The sequence below is a fragment of the Coturnix japonica genome, chromosome 4 (genome assembly GCF_001577835.2).
Source record: "Coturnix japonica isolate 7356 chromosome 4, Coturnix japonica 2.1, whole genome shotgun sequence".
NCBI classification, from domain to species: Eukaryota; Metazoa; Chordata; class Aves; order Galliformes; family Phasianidae; genus Coturnix; species Coturnix japonica.
Window position 1 is genome coordinate 55,063,088 of NC_029519.1, and position 17,994 is coordinate 55,081,081.

Below are 17,994 nucleotides of genomic sequence, written 5' to 3' on the forward strand. Positions count from 1 at the left end.
AACACAACAACCTTGTATACCTGAAATGTATGCATGCAAAGAAGGCTGTATAAATTGAACTGACACAAACAGCAGGCCTTGCAGTTTAACTAGCTGCCACTGCTCACTTACAATTATTTGGAATTTTCTGTTCGTAAAGAGCTAAAGTAGTGTCCAAATACATAATGGTACTGGCAGTAGGATTCAAATGAATGTAGAGAAATTAACAGCCGTATGTACAAAAGCAATGTACTTAAATATAAACTTTACCTGAAAGAACATTAAGATTCTTACTTCAAGAAATTAGTGGAGGAGGAGAAGCAAAGGGATTTGTTTTTCATTATTGTGCCTACTACTTTGCCCCATGAAAATTGTTCTGGGTATATGGGCTTGCAGAAAGCTCTAATCTGAGTGAGGTAATGAAGATGTTAATGCTCTTGGATGTTAAAACAGAAGAAATGTCCATAAGTATAGTGCAGACACAAAGTGCTACTGGAACATACCAGTTTGCAAATTCGACAGCTGTTGAATTAGCCACCAAGCTCAGGTAGGTCTTCTGACAAATTCATACCTAATCTTAGATGATAAGATAAAGGAACCCCAAGTTAGCCAGAGTGGCAAGGGAAATTTTTCCACTGAGAGAAGTTGTGCATGCCCCACCTATGGAGGTGTTCAAGTTTGAAAGGGGCACTGTGAATCCTGATCCAGTATCTTATTTAGTATTTGGCAACCTTGCCTGCAGCAGGTGGATTGAAACCAGATGATCTTGGAGGTCCCGTCCAACCCAAGCCATTCTATGACAGTTCCAATGCAGAGAAATGGGTCAGTTACCTTAAATACAGATGAAGTTACCGCTGTTTTAGTTTCACTAAATACATGACACATCGCTGTATTATTTCTTGATAACAACTTATTTCTCGATAACACCACAAAGATTATTTAAGATCAGCAATATTGTGAGAGGTTACTGAGAACACTCATGGGAATCTCACTGACACCAGCTCTGTTCTCCCCAAGAGACCTTGCAGCTAGTTGTGATTGCTTCTGTTCCTGATAAGTTATGAAGTGTGGGGTGCTGCAGGGAGCCATTCTGTCACACCCCTTCTGTTCCACATTTCTGTGCAGCTATAAAAAGAGTTAGTGAGAAGCCAAGAAAAGTTTCTCCACCTTCAAGAACACAAAATACATCTCTACTGTTTGAGGTTTAATTCCATTATTGACCAGATGTTAGAGCACCTACAGGTGTAAGGCTGGAGCCCTATCATCCAACCAAGCATCAGCTAAACAAATGTGAGCATAGTCTTTCTGAATCAAAGCCTAAGTGAGCAGTAACATGCTATTGTCTGCTTGTACCTCATCCAAAGAATTAAGATCATCTTTGTTAGTACCCATAATCTGTAACTAGGTAAAGATAGAGAACATTAAAATTCAGAATATCCTTTGATAAAAAAAGGAGAAGGTTTTATTTTGGAAATATGTAGAAACTCTGAAAAATATCATTACAGCTAAATTCTTAGCTTAATGATTTGGAAATTCTTAAATGCCCCATGTAAGTATCAGCTCAAACTCATCCAGCTTAAAGGTATATTTCATGATCTCTCTCTGGCTCTGTGGCCTGGAGTGCAGACAACTTTGAAATGCCAGGTTTGTTATCTGTGTGGATAACCAGCAAGCAAACTCCAAAAAAATGATTTGTTTTTTTCCTTACACAGTTTTTGAAATACTGGTGAAGAGCAAGGTGGTAATATGCCTTGTTAGGTATATTTTGAATCAAAGCATTCAGACTATTGCTATTTCACTTCCAAAAGAAACTGGCAACGTCCAAATAAACTGCGTCTGAAAAAAACTGCTGATGAATTCTACATAATTGTCTGAAAGAGGCTCAAAGAGAAAATATTACTATACACACAACTTCACATCACAACACATCAAGGAAGTGGACATAACTGGAGGAAGCAGAGGAACAATATTGGCACAAGAACTGATATGAACTATTTGTCTTAAACCCAAGTTTAAGAAAAAAATCAGAAGGTGGTTTCTACTTATGGAATCCATTAAGGTCTGAAGCATGTGTCAAGACTACTGTGGTCAAAACCAAGAGCCTGAATTTGACAAGTGTATGAAGAAAAGGTGACTTTCTGAAGAAAAGAGAATAAACTTGATAGCACAGCATTTTCCAGGCTTTTGTTTTTTTTTTTCTCAATGTAATTTTTTTTTCTCTGAGTATGTTGTAAATGCATGATAAGGAAGAATTGGTATGGTGTTTCTCTTATTCCATGTTTTTTCATAAAAGAGGAAGAAAATTAAGTAAATAATTGATGACAGAGAAAAAATAATGAAACTATAGAGAAAATCTACATGTTTCTAATCTGAAAGTTTCTTACAGCAATTTTTGTAGTTGCATAAATCAAAGGGAAAAAATCACAATTGTTATCAACTTAGAAGTAATTACAATATAAGCATGCACATTTTCTATTACATTTTTCTAACAATATACAAGCTTTCTAGATCACTTTTTGGAAATATGGAAAGTTCTGACAGAAGAGGGTCTGATTCTGACATGTCAATCATTTCACCATGATCAAGTAACTTATTTTACTAAATATACTACTTAACACACATAGTCAAAATTCCATTAATTCAAATCTTTATTTCCCAGAAGATCCAAATAAAACAGGCCTTATTCAACTAATTCTCCATCTTTCTCAACACACAAATTCCAAGAATCGTTAAAACTATGTTCCTATTTAAAATCCATCATGTGATAGTTAAATATGGATTCATTAGCCTTCAGGAACTAACAAATACATGACAAACATTTGCAGAATCTTGAAAAGGAATGATGAAAGTAAAACTTGCTAATTAAGGCCACTTGAATGCTTAAAGTGTTATTAATCAAAATTTCCATGTTTATACAGCATTTACACAATGCATTTTTACATGCACAAATCCCCACTTAAATAGCATTCCTTCCAATAAGAATTTTTTTTATGTCAACACCCCTCCCATTGGAATCAGTGGAAATAGCGTTCATTCATGAGAGCAAGAATCCTTTTTTTTTCCTTTTTAATTTTAGAAAAATGCTTCCCTGAAATAGGTACAGTTTTAGATCTATTTAACAGAGTTAGACCAATTTATGGAGTGCTGTAAGATTCTGTAATGTATTCTTAACAATTATGCTGTAGCAACAGAATTCAGTTCCGGACTTATTAACATGCTCATAAATACAAGAAACCAAAATCTATACAACTGATGAAACTAACTAAAGTGAAATTCATTGGAATGTCTTCATCCTTCATATTTACTAAGATATGTAAGTTCATTGGGATCACAAAGGCAAATGCCTTACCCCTAAGTACTTAAAACTTTCAGCCAATTTTGTCTGTTTGGCAGACAGCCAGAGGCCTAAACAAAATTGACAGTTTACTGTTCTGTGAGCAGTTCTCACAAAGAATATAGATGTTATCGAAGCCAAATTGGTGATCTATCCTAGATCATACCAGGAAGAAAAATTACAAGCTGTATATGGATAGTTGCACATACCTTATAACCTTTGCTACAAATCAAACAAGGAAAAGTACAACTTGTTAGATGTCAGTGCTCAAAAACTACAAAGGAGGAGAACATACTGATGTGAGCCGAAGAGCCATAAAATGTGAAATTATAATCAGAATACCTTAGTTTAGAAGCAAAACGGGAACAGGTTTATTCACTGTTTATCTGAAAAGACACCAGATTTCACCATTTCTGCTGCTCAGTGAACTACTGGTAGCCTTTCAATCTGCATAAAGACATACATCAAACTAATTGCAGAAAGATCAGGCAACAGTTAAGTGGCAGTGAGCTTAAACACAAACAAGTAAGACTCATCCAGAGTCACAGCTGCCTTTTGGGATAGTAACTCCTTTCAGCTTCTGTTAATATTCACACTAAATGACTCAGCATTAAATGCTTCAAAGTAACTCAAATGCTGTAAACTTTGATCTTCCCTATGTGCTATAACAAGTGCCTTACATCTGGCTCTTTGTCTCGTTAACTCTCACATATTTGGCTGTTTCTGAAGAATCTTAGCACTCATTATAACTGTGGTTGCATCAGAGACTTAACTGGTTTCACAAAAGATACTTAGTAGAAGCAAGACTGTGCTCACAAAACACAGTAAGGTTGCATGTGAGACATGAAGAATAGATAAGCTTTGGAACCTTTTGTTTGCATGTTTTCCTGATACTATATTTTGCGCTTTTCCAGGATACACAATCATCATTTTTCATTTCAAATGGCTTCACCCTCCTACTCTGTACAATACACATAAAACAATGCACCTTCTATTGTTTCGGCATCACTGACAGTCAAGGGAAATGATCAAATGGTGGTGTGACTTCATCTCGAGCTCTGTGTGCAATTTGGGTGCCACAATACAGGAAGGACATAAAATTATTAGAAAACATCCTACAGAGGACTGTGAAGATGATGAAGGGTCTGCAGGGCAAGATGTATGAGGAGCAGCTGAGGTCCCTTGGTTTGTTCAGCCCAGAGAAGAGGAGACTGAGGGGAGGTCTCATGGCAGCCTACAGCTTCTCATAGTGAGTGGAGGGGCAGTGCTGAGCTTTGTTCTCTGCGACACTGACAGGGCCTGAGAGAATAGCATGGGGGTTAGGGGAGGGCCAGGTTGGATATTAGGGAAAGGTTCTTCACCAGAGGGTGGTGGGTGTGGAACAGGCTGCCCAGAGCAGTGGTCACAACATTAAGCTGCTGGAATTCAACAAGTATTTGGGAAATGCCCTCAGACATAGAATTTGGTCCTGTGAGGAACCAGGAGTTGGACTTCAGTGATCATTGTGGGTCTCCTCCAGTTTGTGATAGTCTGTGATTCTGTGGTTTACAACACTAGTATACTTGTTGCACTTTGTCTGTTTTAATACCTAATGAAGCCCAACATGCTCCAATAAAACAAAAAGCCACATTTTTTTTTTCCTAGGATAAATAATCAGAGAAAGAACTACCGACAGTTATAATTAGTAGCACAGTTTAACTCACATCATTATGAACTGCTAATACTAGCTGCCTGTACTCGCTAACTGAATTTCAGAAGTTACGGAGACTTGGTTCACATTTAAAGATTAGTTGCTTATCTTTCTCTCTCCCTCTCAATTTTTTACAGTTTACCAGCACACTTGATGTCCCTGCTGTTTAACTCATCCTCTGCTGATCCTGTAGCTAGCCAGAAATAGCATAACATTAAAACTCATGGGTTTAGAGAAGAGAGCATACAAAATGCTCGATCTTTACAGAGACTAGGAATGAAAAGAAGTATTTTTTAGAGAAAAAACTGCAGTATTTGACAAAAATGGCCAAGAAAGGGAACAAGTATGCACAAAAGGAACCTGACAGATGTTGTCTGATCCCCGAGGAGCTGACAAGACTGAAATGCAAGTGTGAGTCTGCTAAGTAACATGAAATACATTTAAGAACATAAAGAAATTACATAGTTTGTCTTCTCCACATGCCTCTCATGTAATTTCACCATAAATTTGTATTAGATTGCCAATCCAATTCATTCAAATATATTAGTGAGAGATTTCCACTACTGAGTCAGTTGACTGGCAATTTTAATTCCAGAAGTAGATTACTTTGGCATTCTAGAAGAATTCTGGGGTAACAGCAGGTTTAGACCACAAAGAAGGAGTCAGTGAAGTAACTTGTAAAACCTGAGTACCCTGGAAAAAAAAGACAAATCAAGCTTTGAAGGGGAAATGGAATCTGCCCGTACAGTGGGAGAGCGTCTAGCAGCCACTTGACTGATGGTTATCAAAAGCTGTTGCTGAAAACCACTCATGGGAAAAGGTCCCATCATCAGAGAACTGTCCAGACCCACTAAACAAAAAGACCAAGAAAACAAAGGATGTTTATGTTCCCATTTACTGTAAATTAAGATCTGTTTATGGAAGGGGATTTATGTAATGGCTGAATTATTAAACTTACAGTCTTTCTCAAATAGACATGGTTTCACATACCAATTAAAACTACTTGTATACCTAAGAAGAAAAGTCAGTAGTGGACATGTTTATTTTCATTTCTATAAATTGCAATCATTTTTTCTGTCAATTTTTCAGTGACATTTCAAGGACAGAACTGAACCATTTTGTCAAGCAGTCTTACATGGTCCTTTAGGGCAGGAGCCATATGGCATAGCAGGCTATCTTCTATAATAGAGCACTAGCATTTGGTTTCTATACCTGGTTCTGCTATTGACTTTCAAAATGACATTTTACCTTTATGAGCATAGCTTTCTCTTCCCCTTGTTTGTAACTTCAGGGACTGATTCCACAGGCACACCAGGATGAGATCCTAGTCTCTGCTAATATGCAGCCTTTCCCCAATGGGTAGATGTACAAATCAACACTAATTCCCTCAACTTTTTTTTTTTTTTTTTTAATTTCTTTTCTTTCTTTCTTTCTTTCTTTCTTTCTTTCTTTCTTTCTTTCTTTCTTTCTTTCTTTCTTTCTTTCTTTCTTTCTTTCTTTCTTTTCCTTTCTTCTTTATTTTCTTTCTTTTCTTTCTTTTTCTTTTTCTCTTTTCTCGCTTTTCTCCTCTTTTCTCTTTCTTTCTTTCTTTCTTTCTTTCTTTCTTTCTTTCTTTCTTTCTTTCTTTCTTTCTTTCTTTCTTTCTTTCTTTCTTTCTTTCTTTCTTTCTTCCTTTCTTCCTTTCTTCCTTTCTTCCTTTCTTCCTTTCTTCCTTTCTTCCTTTCTTCCTTTCTTTCTTTCCTTTCTTTTTTTTTAAAGATATTTTCCTAGATGTTCAGTCAAACTCAAAGGAAAAATCAAAATTTTTGTTTACCATACCTGCCCATCCCTCTGATCACTGGGCAAATAGTAGCTGCTAAGAGCAACCACTTGCTAAGAGAAGGCATTAAAGGATTGATAATGAAATCAATTCAAAAAATCTACAACCACAAAACTGTTCTGACATTACCAGAATAAAACCATAGCATAAACAGAATTTTGATTTTTTTTTCCCCAAGATTATTACTGTTATGATTTTCCAGATGAGAATTTATCTAAGCATAACTATACAGTATATGGTTCCTACCTACTTTACAAACTGTTATCCATAAAAACAAACGATTGTTACCTATTCTACTTTATAGATACTATATTTACTTTCTGCAAGTAACATTAATTTCTATAAGAGTTGAATTTACATTTATCAAGTTTAACTTTATTAATTAAATAAACTTCCCTCTAATTTCCCCACAAGAATTACAGATAATATATTTTTACCAACATGGTAAGATACTAAATTATTTGGTGAAATATTTTGATATTAATAATACTATTTTGCTACCCATTGCTCAGTTCATGTTTTTATATATATATGAATATACTACTTGATATTTGATATTCCAGTGTGGGGATAAAACATTATTGTGTGACGCTCACTCTTGCTATTCTTACAGATCATAAATGAGAAAAAACTGCTCAGTGTTTTGGTTCAGCATTCCAGACAGTGAAGGTCAGAGACAAGATGATTCCTTATCAGCACAAGATTGCCTCTTCTCAGTTCTGTCTGTATAACAACAATAGGTTGAATAATAAATGATCCTATGAGTCATGTCATACAGATGTTAACTCAAGAACATTTAAATGGAATCCTGGGAGTCTCAAAGAAGACTAAATACACTGACCACACACATTCTGTGAAATGAATATACTTGTCTCTAACCTGGCATAATCCTCTATTTTTTTTCCAATGAGAGGAGAACATGTGTATGCATACACACATACACCCACACGCCTCTATTTTTGCATGCAGTCTACAAATATAATGATTAAAAAGCTGTTTAAGAACTATAATGATGTAACATACAATTTTGATTGCTTTAAACATAATTAATTTGCCTGTGTATAGAAATAATTATGTTCTTCCTGCAAAGAGCTATGCAATAGTGAGCCTAATGGTAAGCCCAGCACGTAGCCCTGAACCTCATTTATAACTTAATTTTCTTCAAAGCTTATATTAAACATCGATCACTGGAACAGCTATGCATTTCACCACATTACTTTTAGCTCAGAAAGCTATCATAATCTTAATGAAATAATAGGCTGGAAATAAATTTAGTGACTTTCGGTGTCTGAATTAAAGGTAATTTGGGTCCATTTTATCAGAATACTTTCAATATGAATAGTGCTAATCAAACCGCCCCAGATCCAGCCTGACACTGGTGTGAGGCATGCAGTAACTGAGAAACAAAGTTTGGAATCACTGGGGAGGAGGACTGAGTGCCTGCACAACACTGTAGAGCATGGCCACACAGCATAGTAACTGCTGTCACCTGTACACAGCTCTGGGAGCTTCCTGTAGTAATGCACAATACCAATACCTCAGGAACTGTGTGGGCAAGGACACAAACTAGAACTTGTATTTTGTCTCATTCATCTCTGCTATCACACATACTGGTCAGCAAGTGAGAGAAGGATCATAGGGCTCTACAACAGGGTACTTTCATTCCTTCCTATTACTGTATCCCATGAGAAGATCCAGCTTGTGCTCTGGATGAGGTGACAGCTTTGCAGAAACAATATGATATGAAACCACTGAAGTAACAGCATCCATACAGAGAGGTAGCATTAATTCCAGCATCTCCTACTCTCAGCCTTCATAACAGCAGCATAAGTGTTTCTCATGCCATCATTTAGATTTTTTTTCCTCCTAAAAAATGGAGAAGGTGGCCCTGCATAGACACCTGAACCTCTTTTCTATAAACACTAATTGCTAATTAAGTTAGGCAACTGCAGTAAGCTTTCAGTTTAAATTCTCAGTCCCAGATTCCTTTCTAGACAGTCTTACCTTTGTCTGCTGGACTTGCTTAAATGCCAGTGTTCCTGTAACTGCCCTCCAAACACAACTCCCGCTTCCCCTGCCACAGGCTATTTGTCACAGTCCAGTGCTCTTATTCCCTCCGTTTTCAAGCCAAGCAGCCTTTTCCCCTTCACAACCAATCTATAGGGGGTCTGAAAGAATAGCAAACACTGTCACCGTAGTTCCAAGCTAGATCTAGTGTTCTCTGCAATAGCAATTACATGAATTACGCACAGAAGCATTCAGTATTCAAGTCCAATTTTCTGTTCATGTGCAATGAGGACGGGTCTCCAGATATTCTGACTTTGCTAAATCTCTACTCAGCATCTGCAAGCAGATTTTTCAAACGCACACAATTTTTGAAAAAGCAGGTAGAGGTCACATTCCTAATGAAGGAAGGTTAGAGTTTACATCTGTGTTCTGGCCACTGAGATCTCAACCTTGCTAAAATGTAGGTCATCAGAATTCTTAAAGCGAATAAAATAATTACATTGTAGGACCATATCTCTTACCTCTTGCCAAACAACTCAAACCAGGACATGCTGAATGAGTTCATTAATAATTGGTGCCATCAATCCATGCCAATCAGTTTATACAGTTTAATAATGCAATTTCAAACAAATTGAATAATTTTAAGTCTTAAGACAAGGTTTCTTTCAGCAGTATCATGACAATGTAGCTTGTTTTGCTTTCCAAACAAACTAGTGAAACTCTGCCAGAGGTACATCCCCAGGAGTACTGAAGCTAACAGGAATCTTCCATTGACTCTTAGTAGGTTTAGTACTTGCCTTCAATGTAATGTGACTTCAAGGTTATCAGATGTACCTGCAGTAGTAGCAGTTACTCTAACCCTGCCACAAGTGCTATTCAGGGCTTCATTGTTCTGCACTGTAAGCATCACTCAACTAATTCATGGAGTGCTAGCACATGGGATTGTATCTGTTACAGAAAATCTCATAGATCAGTTACATGCCTTACTATAATACCAGCTATTCAACCTAATCGAGTGCAGTGTGAATAACAGAGGATAGATAATGCAAGGGAGCATCACAGAATATTTTCCTTTATGAACTACTCTTTGGTTTACTTAATTATTAAAATTAAATCCACATATTAATCTGTTGTTTGCAACTTTTTCATACTATTTTTACAGGTTTTTGGGGTTTTTTTTTTGGTTTTTTTTTTTTTGTTTAAGTTGGCAACAATAAGTGCCATTCCTGTAGCAGATGTTCTCAGTTCCCACACACTTAATTACAGTTTTATAACTACAATCACCAACCCTACAGCACATTGTAATGTGTTGTTTCAAAGGCCTCTGATACTTGCTCATAACATTCTGCTACTGATTTGAGCTGTACACCAACTCACACCCACGTCACAAGGAGGTAGGCTTCAGCTTTATCAGGTACTTCATGTGAGCCTGCATATACATCCATAATGGCACACTTTGTTTAAAAATGTTCAGATAAAGTAATTATCATTATGGCAGATAACATTACACAATTTTTTGTTAATACACCAATCTACAACTTAGAGCAATTTTTCTTCTGAAGAGCTGTTTCAAATAGCTTGAAAAACGGAAATTTAACTGGAAACAAATCAAACTTTCAGCAAATTGGGCTCAGAAAGATAAGTTTACTTTGTACTTTTTCCAGATTAAAAATGATTACAAGTCGTGCATGAATTTTAGTTGCTTTTAACCAGTTGTCCAAACTGAGCTGTAACTCTTCACATGAAAAAAGATAAATGAAACAAAACCCAACAAAATAATAGCCTGAATTTTAGAGTTGCACAGCACAGACAGTCAACATATAATGGAGTCATAACTGCCAACTGCACAACACATCTGTAGGCTGGACCCATAGCCTTTTCAGTTCCTTTCATTCTGTAATGTATGAAAATCAGTTTTTTCAAACAAGCCTCTGTAGTCTTTTTCAGCTCACCTATGAGGAAACTTGTGCATTTTGACAGCAAGGCACACAGGGTGCTCTAGGAGCTCCAGCTCACTGAGATGCTCCCCAGTACTCCAGTGCCAGGGTGCACTGCAGGAGTAATGTGGAGATCTGCAGAGATGACCATATGAGTGAGATTATCACAGGAGTTGTAAGTGCAAAAACAAACTTTAAGTTCAAGTGTACTTTAAATTCAAGACATTAAATTCAAGACATTAAATTCAAGTGAAAAGAAGATGACTAGAAAAGAGAAGACATGAGGAAAGAGACAGTGGCAAGGAAAGTTTTTTGTAATCTACTGAAAAAATTTCCCAGCAGTGGTCCTAAATGGAAAATAAATCATTGAGTGTCTTAAAAACCTATGGGCTATGCCTATGAAAATACAGTAAATGTAGATCTCATAAGTTGTACACCTACTTTTTATGATTATGTACTTAGTAGCAACAATATTTAAAATCTGTTATTTCTCAATCATTCAATTCTATGCATGCATTTTTGAACTTTACTTGCTCTTATAAATACGTAAGTGTTCACATGAAGCAGTCAGACAGATCTGCACAGCTATTGCACAGCAGATGGACTGGGAAGTAAGCTCCTGATCCCAGGTGAAATACAACTGCAGAACAGACCCCTCACATAGCTTCAGTGAAAGGATCATGCCTATGGAACATACACATTGCCCTTGAAAAGACAGCAGAGAATCTGAAGAACTTATGGTTCTCTCCTTTCTAATAAGTCAGTGAAGGTAACAACAGCTAAGGCTACCAAGAGCATAAAATAGCTAAAAGGAGGCACTCAAGAATGATAGATTTGTACAATGCTCTTATGATAAGGTCAGAGAATTTACTGTATATCCTGAATTTGCAGAAAGCAAACTAGTCACAATTAATTTAAAAAAATTTAGGTTGAAAAATGAAGTTTTACATAAATTGTTTTAGTGAAAAACAATCTTTATGTAAACAAATACTGCCCTTTCCTTATGCCAGTATTTATTTAGTGCCAGTTCAAGATGTTTTGATTTACAGAATCTCGGAATGGCCTGGGTTGGAAGGGACCTCAAGGATCATGAATCTCTAACCCCCTGCCAGGCAGGGCCACAATAACACAATCATTCTTGCAATAATAAAGTCCACAATTTTCAAATGCTGCATTTAAGATGCAGTAGTAGATATGGCTAAGCTCTCTGTGGATATCTAAAGCAAGCTCCAAGCTTGGACCTATGTTCTAATGCTAGATTGCTTCATACTGACTTCAGCTGAGTGACATCAGCATGAACAATAAGAAGAACGGAAGATAAGGCTCTATCAATTTATCAGCAATGAATTATTAACCAAAGCTGTGGCATCCAAAAATCACTGAATTTGCTATAAATGAATCAGCAAATGCTTCTGAAACTTGAACCAGAACTACAGCTTTTAAAGAATGGGTATCTGCTCCTGTCCTTGGCATTCTAATTTTAAACTGAGCATCCTGCTGTCACTCACAATCTCAGTGCTGGCTGACAAATACAGAGTAAGAAGCAAGAAAGACAAAAAATATGTACCTTGGTCATATCCTCCATCACAATTCAGTAGCTGTAGAAGTAAGGCAGCTATTACTTACCCTATTTCTAGTGATTATTAGGAAAATCTCTCCTAAATATTTGTACTTAGACAAAAGCTGGCCGGTCATGTGTAACAACTCTTCACTTCCATGAGCATAGAGAACTATGTGCTGCATGCTAAATTACTCCAAGGAGAAACTCTGCACCTACTGTAGGTACGTAATACCTAAGGCCTCTATTTTCTGCTAAAAATAAAAGGAAATAATGCTTAAACTTGATGTCCTCAGAAGTTTTGCAGAAAATCAACTTCATTTATGTGGTACTCAATCGATACTTAAATGAGCTGAGTGAAAAGGGTGTCCTTAGTATTAACAAAAGCCTATTAGTATTAACAAAAAGCCTATTAGTATTAACAAAAAGCCTATTTGAATAATATTAGTAATAAGAAAGTCTTACAAATGAACTATTTTCTTTCAGCTTACCATAATTTTGTCTGTTTGTCCACTAACTTCCATTCTCAGAAACAGTGAAGAATGCAAATACTTCCTGCTATTTCCTCAGTTGTTATAAGCCAGTGCAGTTCAACTGAGGTCAGTGGTACCCTTTCACACTTTAGCTTCAGATCCAACCCCTTATACACATTTACTCCTAAAACGTTTCAGATGAAAAAGCCTTGTGTGTAAACAGAAATGGCATGTTACAGAACTTCTCTCACTACTTATGACACCAAACATAGATGGGTTTTCTCATTCTTTATATATTGTTGTTAGAGCAGCTCCATGTGAATGTTAGTGATGCTCTTAGTAAGATGTTGTGACAGATGTAAACCTGTGAGTGTTTGTCCATTGTGCCTGTCTACATTAAGTGGAAGACAACATACGTTGTTATATTGCCATAGTAAAGAAGATGACAGAATAACAATTACAAAAGTTCTAATGCTGTCTGCAGAAAGCAGATGCAGGACATGTCTGAATGCCACATTTGCCTGCGGAAGCACTGAAGCAGATGCAGAGGCTGTTCAGTGGCTCTATAAATATTTTCGGATATTTTACAATTTTTGTTTGTCAAAATAAATTTAGAAAAGGAACTTTACGTGCATTGTTTAGACTAGCTCAATCTTCTCCATTACAGTAGTGCTATTTCCATAATGGCAAGTATGTGTAAACAACTTCCTGACTTTTGCTACATGAACACAGCCTGCTTCAAAGATGACGCATTTTTTTTTGTGCTATCTCAAAACAATGTGATATATCCCTCCTTTTCCCCCACCAAAAATAGGAATTATAAAAGAGTAAATGAATTCAATTTGAACTGAATGCATTGAATGCAGTTGTAAAAGTAGGCATTGAAACAAGCAAGACTCTTGCATTTCTTCTCTCAGTGAACTTCTGTGGTCTGAAAACTGGATTGTTGCCACTTGTTTAAAGAACTTCTTCACCTCTAAGTTTTAGCACAAAGATTCACTCTTTTTAGAGCTAGGTATTACCAGAATAACTAGAAACCTGTTTCTGGTGTAGAGGATTTCATTCATAAAGATATTGTTTTAGAGATGTAACCAGGGACTATATGCAAGCAAACAGCAACTTTTCTCAAGATGTGCTCCAAGGCATGGGAAAATGAAAATTCTCCTGTCCAACCGATCTCAATTTCTTATCTGAGAAAACTTACATACTACATGAGCTGATAAGCTACTTAAGAACACTGTTTCTCTGTTTTTTTCCAGAAACACATGAATCTTTTATGAAGCTAGAGGACGCTAAGAAACAGGAAACAAAGTCATTTAAAAGCAGTCCTACCTTCTTGTAAAAAGTCAAGCATCACAGACTGAGTTTGTAATACATCCCCACCATGGCAAGTTTTATTGAACCATTTGATTTGTTTGCCAAAACATGAGTGTAGGTGAATAAAAGGCCAAATTGTAGTGAACAGCCACCTTCAAACACCTCTTGGCTGACTGTTTAGCAACTATTTTGTTTCACATGGTTTTACTTGTATGACTTATCCAGAGAGAGGGTGGGCATTAACGCTGATAACTGAGCTGTTTTCAGACACTACAGTTGTCACTGTTCAAGCAGCAGGTTTCCTTGAAGTATGACAGCAGGAAACAAATATGGGTGTAGCTGGACAGGCATGCATTGTTTTGAACTTCCACTGGATGCAGAGTTACCGTGTCGTGTAGAGGTCAGCACAGTCACAGAGCGTCTCTTGCTGAGCAGTGCTACCCCAAATGCTTATTTGGTTCATCTTCACAGCTCCTGTCTCTGTTTTCAGGCAGATGCGGGAAGTATTAACACCAGAGGGCAGTTGCAGTAGCTTTATGAGAGACATTTTCTCTGTTTTTGCTTTTGAAGAGACTTTTAAATAGGTGTACAAGAGGAGGCTGAAAAATTCTTCCCAGAGGAAAAAAAGAGTAATTCTGTAACAAGAGCTAACTTTCAGTAGTCACAAGGGACAATGTGGTGCGTACACTAACAAAATCCTCTCTGTATTACTTTAGACTGCTAAGGCTTCTGCTAAGCAAACTATCACAAAGGATCTCAAAGAAAATTATCCGCATTATTGTAGTGTACCTGGACTCCTTTATCAAAGTCAGAACAAGGAATTGCTGTGACCTTTGACAGAACCTGTCATTTTATCGTATATATGAAACAAAATATTCTACAGAAGAGGAGGAGAAAATGCTTGCCAGAAACTGTATTGAACTTTCAGAAATTTTATATACTTTTTCTTCCAAAAGCCAGGTCACTACTGTAAGTTTTTCTCTTTACTTTCGTGAGAGGACGAAGGAACATTAAATGATCTTTATGATCTTGCCAAGAAAATGGCAGTCAGTAATAAACAAGCTTGGGAACATAAATGGATTTTAGACACCCCTTTGATTGCATCTAAAACTACTGCATTGCATGTAATCAGGTGACTGAAAGTGAATGTTTTAGACACGAGGGGGAACTGCATTTTCTGTAGCTAAGCTTTAGAATACTACTGCAAGATCCATTTACAAGAAGCTGTACCAGCATCTGTTTATTAGAATATTCTTAGCATGTGCAAGCTCATTTTGGCACAAACTTAAGTCTACTGTAAGGTGGTGATTTTTTACAGCTGTTTTTGAAGCAGCAAACAGAAGTTACTAGAGTGATGGCATGAAAATCATGACTGAAAATAGATCAAAATATATAAACCTACCTGGCCAACTGTCGTAGGATTTTCAGCATTCCAAATTTTCTGACAGAGGCCACACAAACATTAAACTAAAGCAACCTCAGGCAGATTTCTATTCCCTTCCATAAGGTACTTAAATACATTAGCCATGCTCACACATCGACTAATAGCTTTTGAGACTCATGTTCAACAGCCATAGCTAATTTATTAGCTGTCAAAACTACCACATCACATTAACAGCTCACAGCAACAAATAACAATACAAAGGCAAATGGCCAGGGCTATAGCAGCTGTTACAGCCAGCTTTTCACTGGACACTTGTAATTAAAAGAATCTTGGTTCACTTTTGATGGTGACTATTTATTTATTTCTTTTCAATTTAAGTAGCAAAAAACCCTCAAGCTACGGCACAAAACCCACCAACACTCCAGCCCCTTCCTCCTACCAGCTGTCAATGCAAGGATCAGGACCTCAGTAACCAAGCATTAAAAGGCAGCCCCTGGGGAACAGCACTGTGACTGCACCTTGCCATTCTAATATAGGCCAGAGAGAGCAGAACCAAGCATTTTCGTTAGGATCTTCCAACAAAAACTACCTGACTCAGAATTTATCAAACCTGCTTTCATGTGGCTTTTCTTTTTCTTTCATTATATATATTTATATATATACTTTTTTGCATTTTATTTTTTTCTTTTCCCCCTTTTTCCTATTTCCCTTTTTTTTTGTATTATCCTTATTCTTTCTTTCTTTCTCTCTCTTTCTCTCCTTTCTTCTTTCTCTTCTACCTCTACCTTCCCTCTTTCTCTCTCAGTTTCCTTCTTTCTTTTTTTCTTTCTCTCTTTCTTTCTCTCTCTCTCTCTCTATATATATATTTAAATTTTTTATTATTCTTTGCTAAGGCCTAGAGAAGCAAGGCTAGTTTCCTTCCTACAATTCTGCTGAATATCCTTTGATGGACATTACTGTTTCTCAGTCTGGAGGTGTTTTCCCCATCAAATAATCAAAGCCACTAATTCAATATGTGTGTCATCCACACCACAGTAAGCCACTTATGATGTGGGGCTGGCTCAGTGTCTCTTCCCCTATACAGAACAACCACAAAGTGTCCTAAAGCAAGGACTTTATTCTGAGTCAACTTGAGTTGGAACTAAGTGTCTCAGAGCTCACTAGGATTGACTACTAAACAAGCCTGTTCCTCACGATAGAATATAATCTATGCTTGTTAAGCAGTGGTCTAGAATCATCTGAGCTGTTGTCTAATTTGCACTTCAAATGAACATAGTCTCAGGGAGAATGCTTCAGACTTCACATTATTCTTTCCAACTTCTCTTCTTTGTATTACCACATGCTGCCATTACCTTCTGCCTTCTCACAGTTGTGTAAGGCTTTTGACTGTGAACATAACCACCCTTGTGCCTAATCTCTCAGCCTCTCCATAACTGAAGTCCTTACACTCTTTCTTCACAATGCTTACAGAACAACAGATCATTTCAACAGAGCCAAATTTCTCATAAGGAGCCTCTATTCTCTATACAGAGGCCATCTCTCTAGATTCCATGAAGTACAGTAAACTTCTTCTAGGTCCTATGTAAAGTTCATGGTAAAACAGTACACTCACAATTACCCAGGTGGTTGCTTTTCAGTTCTGCTTGAAGTGTAGACTTCTCTTCATTCAGTATTATTAAATCATGCTGATGTTGTTGCCAGTCACACTGAGGTAACCAGTGATGGCAACTCTTAAATCCATGTAACAATCCCTTTCACAATCACTGATGTTTTGTCGTTGCTTTTATATTTATTATCTTCATAAAAGGAGCACACTTGCCCCATCTAATACAAAAATAGATGTGTTTTCTGATGAAATCAACTTCATGGGCATATCATAGTATATTGTGCTGATGTTTCATTGCATTTTTACACACAGCTGAGTCCAACAGTGTGCTGGCAGAGTAATAAGATTACCAGAAACCCAATCTTAAGAAAAGCATTTTGAGCTTCCTAGTACTGATAACACACTACTAGAAAATATAATTAGTAACTAGCCAGATAAGATCTGTCAGATGGCAATACAGAGTTCCAAATAAATCCAAATAAATCTACTATATATACAGTTCTACCAGGATCACCAGAACATAGAAAAAAAATCAAAGTTATAAGCAAAGCAACCCTGCTCTGATGTTTTCACAACTTCATATATACTGTGTGCTTAGTTATTCTGCTCGTGAAAGAAAACTTTCTTTTTCTTCCTATTTTCAGCATTTATAGATATGGATCTCAGTGTCTAATAAAAAACAAACAAAAAGAAAACACCAAGAAAACTGTCAGCTGGCTTTTTATAAAGACCTTGTGCTATGCAATTATATTTTTAATGGAAATTTTTCATTTTGGTTCTCTAGTCCTTGGACAAGTCCTGTGAATATTGCAAGCACCTACTAATAACATGTGTGTCTAATTAAATCATCCCCAATCTGCAAATCACTTTTTGTAAATAGACAACTGTTT

General features: G+C 36.8%; 1 protein-coding gene across 46 annotated transcripts in view; it reads right to left on the reverse strand.

Annotated features, from left to right (window-relative positions):
* SORBS2 (sorbin and SH3 domain containing 2) overlaps positions 1-17,994 on the reverse strand; it is a 135,473-nt gene that overhangs the window by 72,028 nt on the left and 45,451 nt on the right. For 7 of the 46 annotated variants that reach the window (XM_032444472.1, XM_032444462.1, XM_032444451.1 and 4 more), the window contains one exon: positions 8,827-8,990. The exons of 38 other annotated variants lie outside the window; for them this stretch is intronic. The gene's annotated coding sequence lies outside the window, so the exon portion shown is untranslated. Of the gene's footprint in view, positions 1-8,826; positions 8,991-17,994 lie in introns of those variants that run through there. One more of the 46 variants, XM_032444479.1, reaches the window with a different exon arrangement.